We start from the raw sequence: 16799 nt of genomic DNA, 5'->3' as shown, positions 1-16799 counted from the left end.
TCAGAAGACGTTGTAGCAGACACGTGAACAATTCCAGGACATGCTTTTTTTTCATTGGTTGTTGCGTTAAATCTTACCCAAATAGAGCATCACAGTCCCGCCCACAGCCCGAGAGCGCTTCGGTGCCGGAAGTAAATTTCCCATTCATTTCTCCCATTGACGTTTTCGAAAATCCGTATCTAAAGAGTTTTAGAGCATGTCTGAGGATAACCAGCTACGGCTGAACTCATAGGCATACAACATATCATTTCGAGTGAAAAAACGGAGAGAAAATCCAAAAAAAGTCAAAGGTACAAGACTGTGTACATATTTTCATTTCCGAGCGAAGGAACTACTCATCCCATAAACCACCGCGCCTCACTGAAGTCGACTGAAGCCACAACCGCGAAAGAGCCTTTAGAGCGACTTTAAAATCTGACGACAGCCACGCGAACTTTTTCTTGTGCCGTTTATAGCAGTTCTTTCAGTAGTAATTGTGTAAATAGACTGGAAAGCATGGCTGGCGGTCCGCGGCTCACGGGTGCAGATCTGGCAGTCCGCGCGGCGTTCTGCTCATCAGTTTCAGCGGCCCACGGGCAGGTTGCTGACAAATGCCTCAACAATTTCCCACTTGTGGCCCATGCTCATTTTATTCATGAAGTTATAGTTCATCCTTAATTTTAATAACATTTAATGTATTTTCTTAATAACAACAAGTGAAAATTAAAAAGTGAAGGTCAGCAAACCAGAAAGTGCATCATATTCAGTTTATTAACTTGCCATGAATTATTACACAAATGTTCAGTAAATGCATGAAGAGCTCTCTATGGCTCTGGGTATGTCTAAGCTAAATATTGTTTTGACAGTGGCATCATAAAATGCTTGATATGACTCATACCATATATGAAGACTCCTCGGTTCAAATGTCACATCAGTGATACCGTGCAAAAAAACGCAACAGTTTTTTTTTTTTTTCTATTTATCTTGAGTCTTCACGAACTTTCGCGGGGTTTACACGAGCTCCACCAATCAGATGCATCACTGTGGGATTGTGGGATTGTTTAGGATTGTGGGTAATGAAGTACTTCTCCAAGACATCGCGAATAAAAGGCATTTATCTCAAAACAAGGTTAGTGCCCCATGAACTTTTGGCGGTTATATGAGCATATACAATCGCTTAGTACAGCCGTAGCTGGTTTTAAGTCTACCATGTATGGTTACGTTTTTATGGCTTATACCCCAACTGTCAATGGAGAAATTGTATTGAATTTTTACTTCCGGCACCGGCTGTGGGCGGGACTGTGATGCTCTATACAATAGTGCTATTTTCTGATTGGCTATTGTGTAGCCCCTTTTTTTTTTTTGATTGGCTGATAAGTGGCAGACTCGACTAAGAATTCCAGGGGAGACGCGCTTGATTCCTGCCAGTTCCATAGTTAGAGAGGCGTGGCCAGATTTGGGCGCTGCATATTAAATATATTATAAATAGTTTTCCGCGTGAGAAATACAATGTGTGGTGGGAGTGCGTGACAAATGACCGAAATGAGTGACAGTCACGCTCAATGCGTGACACTTGAGAGCCCTGTTCAAGTGTCTAGTTTAAAAAAATATCAGAGTTATCAATGTGGACCATAGGGTTTAAGAGCTACAGACATTTGTATTTGGGTATGTCATTTTCAGAAAATTTTTCAAGTTCAAGTCCACCGACGTTAATCTACTGACTGCTTTATTGTCGGATAAAATTGCGGATTCGGCATTATGATTTGTCAGATTGCCTGTCAATCAAACCCCTGTGGGCAACAGGGCAGGGTGAATTGAAACGTCATGTTTGAATTTGGTATACCAATCAAATGCATTTATTCTATATTTAACCTGTGAACGACCAACCTGCTGCTGCATGTAGGCCTATCAGGTGATCACTGTCTGCGCCTTATTAGAATATAGCATCCACCAATCAATCGCCTCAACTCTTCTTCACTTCATTCTAGTCTATTCTGAAAATTGTCACGCAAAGAACAGTCTTTGTCTTCGATAGGTAAAAATGTCATCTATTCAAAAAAAAATGTGAGAGTGGGGCTCAAAAAAGAAAGAATTTTCCTCAGAAACATGAGCTACTCAGTAAAATCCCCAAGTTATCAGGTTATTTTACTAAAGCTTATGATCACAGAGTGGTGGAACAGCAAGTGGGCCATGATGGAGCAGCTAAAAACACAGCGTCATTGACCCCACCAATTTTCGGTTAGTTTGACTATTAACTTGATGGATGTATTATATTGTTTTTTGATCAACACCCCGGAGCCCAGTGAACTCTTAATGCAGCCCTGGCTGTAATAGTAAAATCGTGCTAAAAGTTTTCGAGAGAGTTCCATGTGTAATACTAGCTATTTCATATGCAATCCCCAGAGTCCCCAGAGTGTGTATGTAAAGTTTTTCCTCAAAATACCACACAGATAATTTTTATAGCATGTTAAAATTGTCCCTTTTTAAGGGTGAGCAAAAATGTGTCGTTTTGTATGTACTTTAAATGCAAATGAGCTGCTGTTGATGAATTTATGTAGTTGATGTGGAGTTGACTATCTTCAAGTCTTTGATTAGCATATTCTGTCATGATAATCTATGAACTGTTGTAAGATGCCTACAGAGTGACATGCTGTTGCATTTGTGTTACTATTGCATATGAAAAGACGGATGCAACAGCTTCAGCAGACTCTCACAAATGTGCTCTACTACAACAACTCTTCTTCTTCTCATGGACTCACCCCCTTTGTTGCGTGTTCTCGGGGATGGGGTTTATGTCAATTTTAGGGTTAGTGATGTCACTAACCCGGGAGGAAGCTTGTGTAGTCCCTATCAGCCGTTTGTTGTAGTCCTTAAAAAGCGATTTCTTTTAAAAGCAAACATCTTCCTTTGCTTTGAATTCTGTTGTAATTTTGCAGATGTTGTTTATGTTTGTAGCATATTGACTATGGACTAAGAAATCTTGATTTGTTCGTTATAGCAAATAAACACATTCTTTGCTAAATATTACTAAAGCTTTTAACCTCCTGACTCCCAGATGCAAATTATGGCCTGAGCACCAGAAAGTCTAGAGAAAATGACCCCTCTGACACCTTTTATGGGCCCGCTGAGCTTACCCAGGAAAAGCAGACATTCCACGGGAGTCACGTTGGCCAGCTTCAGAGAGATTACAAACTCTCCATGCACCTTTACGCACACACATACATGAACTTTGAACATTAACTTAGAATATAAGCATGTCATATGTATACAATATACTTTTGTGTGTTTCCCAGTTCATATTAGCTTCGCATATGATCTTCTAGGTGAAGGAGTGAACTATAAATGCTCCTATTCGTGCATACTAATATAACTTTGTATTTCTACCTCTTTTTCCTGTCATTCTTGGTATCTCTGTAACCGACTCAGTTTGACTGAACCAACAATATACAGGAGATTACAGGAAAATTTATTATTCTATGTGTACCATCTTTCTGGGTAGAAATGACGAATTCTAAACGCCGTCATAAACTATGTAAATGAACGTCTGACAGGACAAAGGAAACTTTTCCCGCTTCAGATTCTCGGACGGTCATTGGTTGTTCGCGTGAACAGACACGTGAACCCATCCTCTCCATAAGAGACTGACACAGAAAGTTTCTCCAGAGCACTTTTTCTGTGAGAGGTTCCCGGTTCCATGGCTCCTTAGGGAGCTCTCCTCCGTTTTTTCTTTTCTTTTCTTTAAAATTTTGTCTTTATTTTCGTCTTTGGACTTTTCCTGCATTCAGTGAAGCGAACGCAGCAAGCAACTTTAACTCGAAGAAGACCCTTTTTGAATTTCCCGCAAATTCTGTTCGCCTACAGAAGCACGAGCAGAGCGCTCAACTCAAACGGACACATGCACGCTTGTCTTTCGCAGTCACAACAATGCCACATGTAAGTATCGAAATTTAAATGCTGCTTAAGGTTGTCTATTCCCTTTTTCAAGGTGATTTGATTCCTTGTTGTCTTTCAAAAGGTTACTTGTCTGTGATTTTGCCATACTGAAATTTTTCTTTCACTCTCTCACCTCTCTCATTTTCTGATCTCTCTCTCTCTCATCCTCTATTTTCGTGTTCGTTTGGTAATGTTTTCGTTTGTTTGTTTCTGTTGTAAATACATGTATTCCGAGTGTAACTGTAGTTCGATGTATTATTAGTTCAATTATTAAAATCCAATATATCCTCGATTGATTCTGTCTGTCTGCTCACATTACGAAAAGTCCCTGATTTGTTTGATCCAAGCTACAAAGCTTTACAATTCGTTACGATTTCAGTAATCTAAATTTTAATTAGTTTTTGTATAGAACAGAGAAGTTGTTTTTCATGGCCAGGAAAATAGCTTTTTCGTGATCTATAAAAGGATAGCTTTCCTTGAGAGTTGATAAAGAAGTCGTACGGTCGGTTTGCTGGACGAACAGATCGTTCGATAACTAAATCAATTCCATTAAAAGTTATCTCATATAATCGATCTGTAATAAGACTATTGATATATTAATGATGAACCATAACTGATTGTGATGATCATTCATATATACAATCAATCTATTTTCAGCTTCGATAATTTAATGTAACTGTAATATGCGATATATATTAATCATATTCCTGATTAATTATTAAAATTCCCTTCATATATTATATGAGCTAATGCGGTTACATGTTCAAACAGCAACATTACATACTAACTAAAGTTACAATCAACCACCCCTTTAAAGCCACACTAAGTAGAAATTGTGTTTTTGTCAAACAGCGACCCCTAGAGTCGCTGTGGAATACTTGCACTGTCGTAAATATATTATAGTATAACGTTTTTACATGATTTTTACAGCTAAATCACAAGTAAATAGTCTATAGTCTAGGCCTACTGTATAATTTAATTTGTGTTGTTTTTATTGGAATGTAAACATTACAAAATGCCAGATAACATCAATAAAGTTAAATGTATTTCATAACATTGGCCGTTATGATGTCATTAGACATGATTATTGCAATTTATCATAATAGTTTGCAAATTGTGCTCGTTTACACTATTAACAACCTCTACGTTAGGCTTATTTATGTCCTGATTATGTGAGATATTGAAAACTGTTCTCATGATAATCGCAGGAATCAACGTCAACAGCATCGTCTGATATCCCTCAGGACTACGTGATAAATACACCTCACAACAACTGAGTTCAGCTGCCAAACTAATTCGTGAGGCATAGCTATCTGATTTATCAAAATCAAAATTTCAAAATCAAAGACCGCAATAAGAGAGAGCAGTAACAGCCCTGGTAAGATCATTTTGTTTCTTTACTTTTAATGATGAAGATTGTGTGTTAAGCGTCTGTGACTTACTTTCACTTTTGCGATAGTTTGCACGTTGTCTTATGAATAGCTGCTCATCTGCGGTGATGCGTGTTCCAGTAGCGTCATCATATCTGGATATAACATATAGCCTATAACGCTCTCACACGTTTTTTTTTTTTTTTTGCATTTTTGGGAGGAGTACAATTTACATGTGGTTTCAACAACCAGATGCATTTACACATTTACACACAGTTTCGTCTGGAATGCGTCTCAAATCTCCTCCTGAAGTGGTTTGAGGGATCGGATTCAAATCCGTCTCAAATGCGCTTCGGAGGACATTTACACCTGGTCTTTTCACGATCGGATAGCTATCCGATCTGAGAAAACGCATGAAGTGGCCAGGTGTAAACAACCCCCATGACAAAAACATACGCACGAAAGCCGAAAACAAACGCTGGTTGGCCTCTCACGTCCAAATTTGACGAAGTGGTGGGGGAAGTGACGTATGCCGTAAAGCAGTCGAATTTTGTAGTTTTTGTGCTCTGGTTACTACCCGAACCCCGAAGTTACATAGTGCCAGTAAAAGCGATACAGACCCCGTCAGGCTATGGCAGACGTGTCATTCAACCTATTGTAAGTCGATGTACCATCACAAGGATCTTGGAAATATATTATGAAGGTTGAAAAGTTACATAGTGTCGCTTTAAAAACAATCAAAAAAACACTGCATAAAATTATTTGCAAATACATAAATCTAATGTTACACATCCATTCAGTGCCTATCCACCCAGTAACCTATTTTCTTTGAATGTGCAAGACTTCTGATTCATTATTGGCATTATGAGTAAAACATAAGGCTATTCTATGTCTTGCTGTGTTGTATAGTAAGGCTGACTTGAGATTAAGGCTCAATCCCAACCCAACCTTGGCCCTACCCCTCCGTTTTGCGCGTTCAGGTCTAGGGGTAGGGTGTCCCGATTCTTGTTGCGATAGAGGGGTAGGGCGAAGGGGTAGGGCTACATAGCCCTCGAAACGGGAGATTTTTCAGAGGCACACTCCGAACGGAGGGCTACGAGAAAGTTTCCAGAATGCATAGCGAATCACCAGCGAGATGGCTTCACAAACAGCTAAAGAAAGTCACACATATCACACAATCTAGCTAGGCTAACTGCAACAAAATATGTTAATATGTTTGCTGTCCATCCTACATACTACAGACGTATCCATCAGCATTCGCAGGCGTTGAAGACGTCTCCGTTTTCTTGTCCGAGTTGCGGCAGACAAGTGCAGAAAGATGCAGCCCATACGACAGCCCATACGACAGAGACTGCCACAGCGGAGGACGGCATATTGGTATCGTTGTCAGTCGTTGGGTTAGGGAAATCCTGTAAAAACTCATCGCTTCCGTAACGTCAGAGCCATCGTCGATGACTGATGACGTATCGGGTTCATCAAGGGTTGTTCCATTTTTAAGGGCCAAGGGGTACACTCGAAAACAAGGGGTAGGGGCAAGGGGTGAATTGGGATTGAGCCTAAAAGTAAGTACAATTAATTTCATGATGTTTCACGTGACAACTGGTTTTACATGAGCAGGCTGAAATTTACCCTTTAAATGTTTCCATATAAATTTGTAGTTTACACTTTTAATCCATGTATTACTCTATTAAGCAAAGAAAACATAAATATGTAGTTAATATGCTAACTTTGACAGCCTCAATTATATTGTAACAGTCAGTATATTAATAATTAGAATGAACAATTCTAAATTTAACCTAGGTTACAGTTAAATGTTTAATCCTGCCTTGAACATAACTGATGAATGCTTGCTTGGGCTCAGGGGCCGGTGCCCATTCAAGCAAAATATGCAGAGCAAACTAGCTATATATGGTCTCAAAATCTGGGTAATCTGTGATGCCAAAAGCCGCTACAGCTGGAATATGCAGGTGTACAACGGAAAACCTGCAGAAGCACAACACAAGCAAACATGTAGTGCTTGAAATACTACGTGATCACATGTGACCTTTTTTCCACCTCTTATACTCTTGGCACAAGAGCACTTACAAAAGCACAGTCAGTGATTGTGAGGACAGAAAACCCAAGATGATTTTAGACTACACCACCATAATTGGAGTGGACAATCTAGGCAAGGTATGTGCTGCTTTGTGTTTGTTCATTGCTAATAATAATGAAATAATATTTGATAACTTCTATTCTAAGCTAAATGGATATCAATAGATGAAAAGAACATTTACTAAAATTGTGTGCGTGTTTTTGTGTAATATTCCAGATTATCGCAACATATACATGTGGGCTGGTTCTTCCAGAGCTGGTTCCTCCACGACTGGTGCCTCAAGAGCTAGTTTTTCCAGAACTGGTTCCTCCATGACTGTTTCCTCCAGAGCTGATGCCTCCATCCCTCTATGATCAGTCACTCAGAAAAAGAAAAAAGAAAAGAAAAAGGTTCCAAATGTGCCATCCAAGGGATGTTTACATGTAAATAGTTAAAATTATATTCATTGTTATTAATAATTGTATTCCTCTTTTTCTTCAATTTACTGTTTGATAATTATTGTGTTTGCTAATGCAATAAACACAGTTGTTAAAGTAATGTAGATAAAAATAAAATAAATAAATGAAAGCATTTATTTAACTTGCTGTACAAACCAAAACCCCACAGTTGTTAGAGTCAGCCAGCCTCCACTGTTCTGGGTACTCAACAGTCCATTTTCCCAAGTCCCAAGTATTTTCAGAAATTGACTTGTAGTACCCAGTGGAGTCGTAAACTCGTTACGACTAATACGATTCAGCAAACCATCCAAGACCTTTACAAAATAAACAGAAACCGCTTTAACCAGAGTAACAACTGTTGAGTAAAAATTTATTTTTTTATCCACACATACCCACAAAATGAAGTGCTTTCCCTTTTCAGGGCTCTGTCCACCAACAATTCTTGGAATAAGGACCGTGTCATTCTCATCAAGGTCCTGTAAAATATTTTAAAGTAAATAAGTAAGTAAACGTGTCCCCTGCCCCTGAAATTTATTTAATAGATTTTCATTTACCTTCAGACAAGAAATGTGACTGTCATCCACATGTTTCTTGATAGTGAAGGATCGCCACCAGAGAACGAATATGGGGGTTGTTTAGGCCTGGCACTGTGGCTGGAGTGTTCAGAACTCTTCTGGGGGCGGGGCCAGGAGGATGCACTCGTCATAGTTGATTTAGAATGTAAACAATCAACTGAAATAACTGCCAGTTTTTTTGTTTATTTTCTCTCAGTGACGATATAAAGGGATAAAAATTAATAAAAAGAATAATTATGAATAACCTCTTCTGTAGAGGGTAATCCTGTGATGATCTTCTCTTGAACCTTCCTCAGATTCAGGTGTGACAAAAACAAAATAAATAAATAAAATCTGTACCAATTCAACAAAAACTTTGTCTAGACGTTGTTTAATGTTAAATCTTCTACTTTTCTTTCATTTTGTGGTAAAATTATTCTTATTTTTTCATCATTTATCAGGAGCTCACCTCCATCACCGCGATCACCACGATTGGCTCCCCTGCATCAGAGTGCGGTGCAATTTCAGGCCAATGCAGCCATTCTCAGGACAAATTACTGGTGGGAGAACGTAAAGGTAAAACAAGGGAGTTCAGCACTCATACCATGCACTCATTTAGTTTAAATGCGTTTTATAATAGATATTAAGGCTTTAGAGATGATTGGAAGTTTTGTTCTTCATGCAGCTGTAATGTACCCTGGAAATCCAGAGTTCTTGCGAGAGCACAAGTTGAATTTGCTCAGCGAGTTACTCTGGCGTCGAGTAATGATGCTCATTAAATATGCCCTTGTATCCGAGCTGCACCAATCACATCGGGTTATCTGATATAGGCGGGCCAGAGGCGAGCTAAACAGATGACGACAGCGCTGTGACGGCGAAGTCATTAGTTAACATTGCAAGATGGCTATGGATGAATACCAGTTGTTTGAAACGGCTTTGGCCGCTACAGTGAACGAGTTAGACTTGGATTTTTATCTAAAAGAGGAACAGAAGATGCCGCTTGAATCGTTCCTTTGCAAGAAGGGCGTTTTTGCTGTTTTGCCAAACCGGATACGGCAAGAGTCTAATCTACCAGTTAGCTCCGCTGGTAGCTAAGCGTATGGGGCTTGTTGTGATTGGTCGTAGTGTTATCCAATTGCGTGCAGTGAGATTTTCAAATGCATGCTTGGTGCCCCCCCCTCGAGCTGGGCTATTTTCATTAGTCGATGCCAGACCATTAATCTTTCAGATTTAGGTCTGGATTTCCTGGCTAGCTTTAATCAGTGGCGGTTCTAGACAATTTCAACTGGGGGCGGGGACAAACTGAGGCCAGTTGTACTGTTAGAGGGACCAGTTACATTTAGACCTTATTGTTGTCATATAATTTTCTGCACTGCACTGCCAGGCATTAACAGGCAAAATACCATGTTTGCAATCATTCAATAATGTATTTGCATTTTCATTATATTTTTACATTTGCATTACATATTCAGTACATATTACTGGCCCCCCCCCCTGGCCCCCCTCTAGAACCGCCACTGGCTGTAATGGATAAATATCAGTAATAATTAATAATTTAAAAAGTATAATTATTAACAAATACATATATTTAAAATATAATACATAATTATTCAAAATAATATAGTCAGAGAATTACTTTTCCTGTTTTCCATAAGCTCAAAATACTCATACTCAAAAACAGAGAAACTAATATGCAGCCGATGGTTAAAATACAGTGAGATTTATTTTTGTTATTCCAAAACGTCATTACATTTAAAGTAAAAAATATAGGAAATATAACGACATACAAATAAAAAATATATATATAAAAATAAAAATAAAACATAAATAATGGATAAGTGATCTGAAAGCGCCATCATAGGCACCAAATGACAATGTATACTTGTTTGTTGATTTTGGAGATGTGGGCCATTTTGTTTGCTGTGATTATGTTCAGCTTTATAATCATCATTATCATCATTATTAGTGAGTATCACAGTATTTACAGGCTCTTTCACTCCAGGGGCAGCAATTGTACAAAACGATAGACGTCCCTGTGATTTAAGTGTTCTTTAAGCAATTTATGTGCTAATTAAATGTGTCGTAAACAAAGTATACTACATCCATTTTAATCTCTGCTCTTTCCCCCCCCCCCCTCCTTTAGTCTGCCTGAAGTCATAATGATATAGATTTGAAATCTGCATTTGAAAGATGGCGCCTGTGTTTGGTTTGGCTGCTGCTGCCCCCGCTCGTGTGTCCTCCCTCGTCACCTGAGTACCGGCTCCTGTTTACGACCAGGGGCCCTGGTAATCCCAATAAGAGACAGAGGAGAAGGAGAAGAGGCTGCAGAGCTGGCACTCAAGTTAAGAGAAGGCGACAATCCTGGACGGGGGTGCTCTGGCCGTGTTGCGGAGAACGATTCCGGTGGCTGCGGCCGGTTTCCCTTCAGATTGCGGGTGAAAATGCTCCCCTGCAGTGCCCCGGGATGTTTCTACCTGTTGGATGAGAACCTCTCCTGTATCAGCGACTTGTTGATGGGAACGTGGACCTGCCATTACCGATGGTTACTGTGCTGTCTGACCAGCGACTGACTACTCGTCGCAGCTGGAGATCTCGTGACCGCGTCAGCTGTTTACGGTCAGTTCCGTCACAATCAGCTGTTGAGGATGCCGGTCTGCCATCATCACTCCACATTGCCTTGCTCAATGCTCGTTCCATTTCTGACAAAACTTTTATTCTTTATTCTTTTTATTAGCGAGAATATTGATTTTATGTTCCTTACGGAAACGTGGCAAAGGGAAAATGAGTTTGTTCACCTAAACGAGCTCTGTCCAATTGGCTGCTCTGTTACTGGGACACCCCGAATGGCATGCCGTGGTGGTGGGCTTGCTGTTGTGCATCGTGATAGTTTCATATGTAGAGTGATAAACTCTGAAAGTTTTTCCTCTTTTGAATCACAGTTGCTCAAAGTAGGTTCTTTTAACGCTTTTTACAGTGTGTTAATTTACCGTCCTCCTGGTCCGGCAGGCGTCTTTCTGACTGATTTTACTGACTTTCTATCATCTATCATCAAACTTGAGAAGGTTTTAATTATTGGGGACTTTAACCTGCATATTGATGATTCTACATATAACACAGCTGTTGATTTCCTTTTATTCCTTTTATTTAATTTTATTCAGCATGTTACTGGACCCACACACATTAAGGGTCACACCCTGGACCTTATCTTCTCTCTTGGTCTTGATATAGTAAATGCACGTGTGGAAGATGTACATGTGAGTGACCATAGCTGTGTGTTTTTTAATATTAACTTTCCTCGAGATCCTCCGCCCCTGAGAATTAGGGCCCAGAGGCGGATTATTAATCATGACACTGCTGAGAGGTTCTCTGCCTTGTTTGACCCATGTTCTCTGATGGGATGCACTGATGTTGATGTGCTTATTCAGTCTTTTAATGGTCAGTGTTTATCTATTTTAGACAAAGTAGCACCAGTTAAATCAAGCACTGTATACCATAAAAAACATTGTCCTTGGATTGATGAAGCTATCCAGAGTTTTAGGAGAAATTGCAGAAAAGTAGAACGTCTTTGGAAATCTTCAAAACTCGAGGTTAATACAGTAGGCTCCACCTTAAAGAACTAAGGGTTACCTTGAACGAGATGCTGAGAAAGGCGAGAACTTGCTTCTTTTCTCAACTTATATCCTCGAATAAGCACAATCCCAGAATCTTATTTGACACCATTAATAAAATTGTTTCTCCCTCTAGCCCTCAAGCAACTGTCATCTAAATCTGACTGTAATGATTTCCTCCACTTCTTTGTTAATAAGATTAGAGATGTTAGGGCTAACATCTCACCATCACTTTCTCAGATCTCTGCCTGTGACTTGTCTCCTGCTCATTCTTGGTCTACTTTTACACCTGTGACATTACATGACATCACCTCTCTGTTACATTCTTTGAAACCCTCATCTTGTCCTATGGATGTTGTTCCTACTGTGCTATTTGTACAAGCATTTGACTCCATTGGTCCCTGTATTGTTGAGATGCTTAATACCTCACTTTTAACTGGTGTTGTTCCTAGTTTTTTTAAACATGCCGTTGTTAAGCCTGTATAAAAAAAAAACCTAGTTTGGATCCGCTACAACCTAAAAGCTAAAGGCCAATATCTAAACTTCCATTCATGTCAAAAATTTTTGAAAAAGTTGTAGCAGATAAACTCACCCTTTTTCTAGAGAAGCACGAGTTGTTTGACAATTTCCAGTCTGGTTTCCGTAAAAAACATTCCACGGAAACTGCATTACTTAAAGTTTCTAGTGATATCATGATGTCAGCTGACTCTAAAGAATATACAGTGTTGGTGCTATTGGATCTCTCATCTGCTTTTGACACTATTGATCATAATGTTATGATAAATAGACTTCGTGATCTGGTTGGGATGTCTGGATCAGTTTTAAAATGGTTTTCATCCTACCTTTCTGGTAGAAGTTTTAGTGTTTATGTGAATCAGATCATGTCTGAAACTGCAGAGTTGTCATGTGGGGTACCTCAGGGTTCTGTTTTGGGACCTATTCTGTTTCTTTTGTACATATTTCCTCTCTGACAGATAATTGGTCAGTTTAGTGACATATCTTACCATTTGTATGCGGATAATATACAACTGTACTGCTCCTTTAAAGAAACTGAGTTCTCTAAACTGTCTTCTCTAATCAACTGTCTGACTAGTATCAAACAGTGGTTATGTGACAACTTTTTGCTTCTGAACCCAGACAAAACAGAAACACTAATTATCGCCCCTGAAAGTAAAATCCCAAAGATAAAACTGCATATTGGTAACTTAGGCTCATCTGTCCAACCGAGCCTCAGGAGCTTAGGTGTTGTTTTTGATTCAGCTATGTCCTTGGAGCTCCACACTAAACAATTAGTTAGAAACTGTTTCTTTCAGCTGAGGAATATTTCCAAATTAAGATAATTTTTGACTAAGAGTGAGTTGGAGATGATCATTCATGCGTTCATTTCCTCTCGTTTAGATTACTGCAACAGTCTTTTTACCTGTTTGAGTAAGAAGGAGCTTTATCGTCTCCAGGCTGTTCAGAACTCTGCTGCAAGGCTTTTAACTCACATTAAGAAAAGAGCACACATCACACCTGTTTTAGCAGCACTTCACTGGTTACCAGTCCAGTACAGAATTCAATTTAAAATCCTGGTCCTTACTTTCAGAGCCTTGCATGGTCAAGTTCCTACTTACATCACTGACTTGATACAGCTTCACACTCCCACCCGGAGGTCATTAGATCAGAGGCTATTAGTGGTTCCCCATACTCATTTTAAAACTAGAGGTGACCAATCATTCCAGGCAGTGGCTCCTAGGCTGTGGAATGCTTTGCCTCTATTTATTATGCATTGTGAAAACTCTATTGATTTTTTCAAAAAGCAACTGAAGACTTTGCTCTTCAAAAGCAGGCTTTAGTTAGTCAAGGGTTTTTTTTATGGTTGTTTGTTATGTTTTCTATTTCTATTTTATATTTTTGTATTTTGAATTTTGTTACTGTATGTTTTATTGTGAAGCACTTTGTGATTTTTATCTGTGAAAAGTGCTATATAAATAAATTTTACTTACTTACTTTACTTACTTACTTACTACAGAGATGACCAATAAATAAAAACAAGATGACAAGAATGAGGTTTGGTGAGAACCGTACGGTACACTGCGAGTTGATGCCCGTGCATCACTTGCAGGTAAGTCCATGTTTAATCATTCTTAAATACGGGAAATGTGCTGCTGCTAATCGTAACGCGCCTCGAACTTGCTGACGTTAATGTTAGCAAACTATGTTATTATAACTTATAACTTCGGTGCAAGCTAAATTGAGATTTTACTGTTAAACATTACCTATTTTACAAATAACTGACGCCAGCTAGGTGTTACTTTCTTTACTATCTTTCTTTAGATATTGAGCAGTAGTTTAAGGTTTATTTTGACGTGACGGTGGTTAATACTTTCTCAGTAACAGTTAACGTTAGCAGTCAGTGCAGTGCACATGGTAGGCTAACAATTCCTGTTAAATATCTAAAAAATATAAAATGTCATTATGAATGATATAAAGCAAACAATACTGTTTAATTGTGTGCATTATTGCACCTCATTCTATTATGCTTTTATATTAGCCTATATTAGATTAGATTAATCAAATAGTTGATAAATAAGGAATAAAGGGGGAGAACTCCTTGGCTGCCATGCTTTCAGTTTTAAATGTTTATATTTTTTTTCCGGTATGAGATTCTTTGTTTGAATATTTTGTCTAATAAATGTAATTTATTCAAAGTGACATTGAATTTGGGAAAAACATGTCTGGATTATTGTGATAATTTTTATTTATTTTGCTATTCTGTTTACTGAAGAAAAGTTTGCACTTTCAAATGTGTAGTGTGTGTGTTGGCTATTCTACATATGTTTACAAAGTCAGCAAAGCTGTGAAGATTTTACTTTCTCTTTTTAGTGTTCTTAAGTTTTATACTGTGATGCTGCTATTGTGTTATTGGTATTGAGTTATATGTTTAGTAATAAAAAGTTAAACTGGCAAAAACAAACGTTTTTTTTTCTCGGGGACGGGGTGGGGGGCATCATAAAGGAATTATGCTTAGGGCACCAAAATGGCTAGCAGCGGCACTGTTTGCTCTTATTTTAGCCTAATTGCTGTTCCTGATATATGTTGCACATGCAACAATGCATAAAATAATTACAGTTTGGATATTTATAGTTAAAACTAAATTTATTGTTATTTGCATTTTATTTCTATTTTTCAATCTTACTGTTTGATAATTTGATTGTGTTTGCTGTTATGTTAGTTTTTGATGTTTGCGCTTAGTTCATAATAGCTGTTCACTTTTGAAGTTTTATTACCATTTATTGAATTAAATGCCAATAAATTGCTAAATGTTTGTATAAAGTGTTTTGAATTATTGCTATCCATTCATTATTATGTTAGATTTTTTAATTATCAATCAAATACTGAGTAACAAAAATGCTTTCCATGTGTTCCCTTTTGTACAAAAAGTATTTTTTAACAGGTTACACATTACACTATGTCATTGTATTACTGTCATACCCAAATGGTCAAGAAAAGCCCATGTGAACTGAGCAGAGATATATATTACAGTACAAAATGTTCAGTATCAAATGTGCATTCACATTGCATTACACTGTGCATCAAGCTCCAGTGTTAAATTTAACGCACCCTTGGAAATGACAGAGAAACGCTGACAAAAATTGGCCATGCAGTATGACGGCTAATTCTTTATTATAACCTATAGATGTCATGAGAAAATATAGATTTAAAAATTCATGTAGTAAAAAAAAGTCAACCTTTGTATGGTGCATTACACATAATCTCCCTCATTTACCTGGTTTAGAACTTATGAATACTCATATTTTTTGTTATTATTCATATTTATTTTTAAATTCAAAGGTCCATATAAAAATATTGGCAAAATAAAGTTGCAAAAAAAAGGATTTTGTTAGACAATTAGACTGTTCAATACTGAAGATTTATAAACAAACACCTGAATATGGCCTAGAAAAGCCAACCCGAAATGGCAAACTATGGACAATATTTCAGCTCATTCTGATACAGTAAAAATGTTACAAGTTTGGATTTATTACATGGACGGAGCAAGAACATAATGTTAGTGTCTAAAATGTATGTGACCAGTTCAGCTGAATAATATAGACCCTCTAACACTTAAACTGAATGTACAAAGCAAACTATTTGCTGAAATAACTACAACATTAAGAACATAAGCATCTCTGTCAATCAGATGTGTGTGAAAGTTTTCTTTGTTACAGCATAACAATAGACTCGGGTTTATTCCTGTGATGGCAAAGCTGAATTTTCAGCATCATTACTCCAGTCTTCAGTGTCACATGATCCATTTGTAACATTATACACTACCATTCAAAAGTTTGGAGACAGGAAGATTTTTTTTTTTTTTTTTTTTTTGAAAGAAATGAATACTTCTATTTTAGCAAGGATGCATTAAATTTATCAAAAATGATAAAAGTTCACACAAATCTATTTGGAGGTTATGTTTTGCTATTGGCCCTCAGCAAATGTATTTTTGAACAGCTTTCTTAAGGTTAAAATCACGATCATTGGTTGGTGCTTACTGCTTTTTTTTTTTTTTTTTAGCACGCAATAAAGCGTAATGTTGGAAGAGTAGCATCAAGTTTGGAGAATGTACCTGATGAATTATTCTAATATAAATAAGTTCATATCGTCAAAATGTCAAAAAGACAGTCAAGTATGTTTTTCATTTACCATATCCATGAGTAAAGCTGGTAGTGTTTCTGATCAAAAGAGATCCCGAAGATGGAACTGCTAATAACAATCAGAATAGCAGGAAACTCACTTACTGTTTAGTGACGTCATTGTATGTTCTGTATGGTCTGTGTCGG

This window comes from Squalius cephalus (assembly GCF_949319135.1).
Source record: "Squalius cephalus genome assembly, chromosome: 4".
Classification (NCBI taxonomy): Eukaryota; Metazoa; Chordata; class Actinopteri; order Cypriniformes; family Leuciscidae; genus Squalius; species Squalius cephalus.
The sequence above is the reverse complement of the archived record's forward strand: the minus strand, read 5'-3'. Positions refer to the sequence as shown.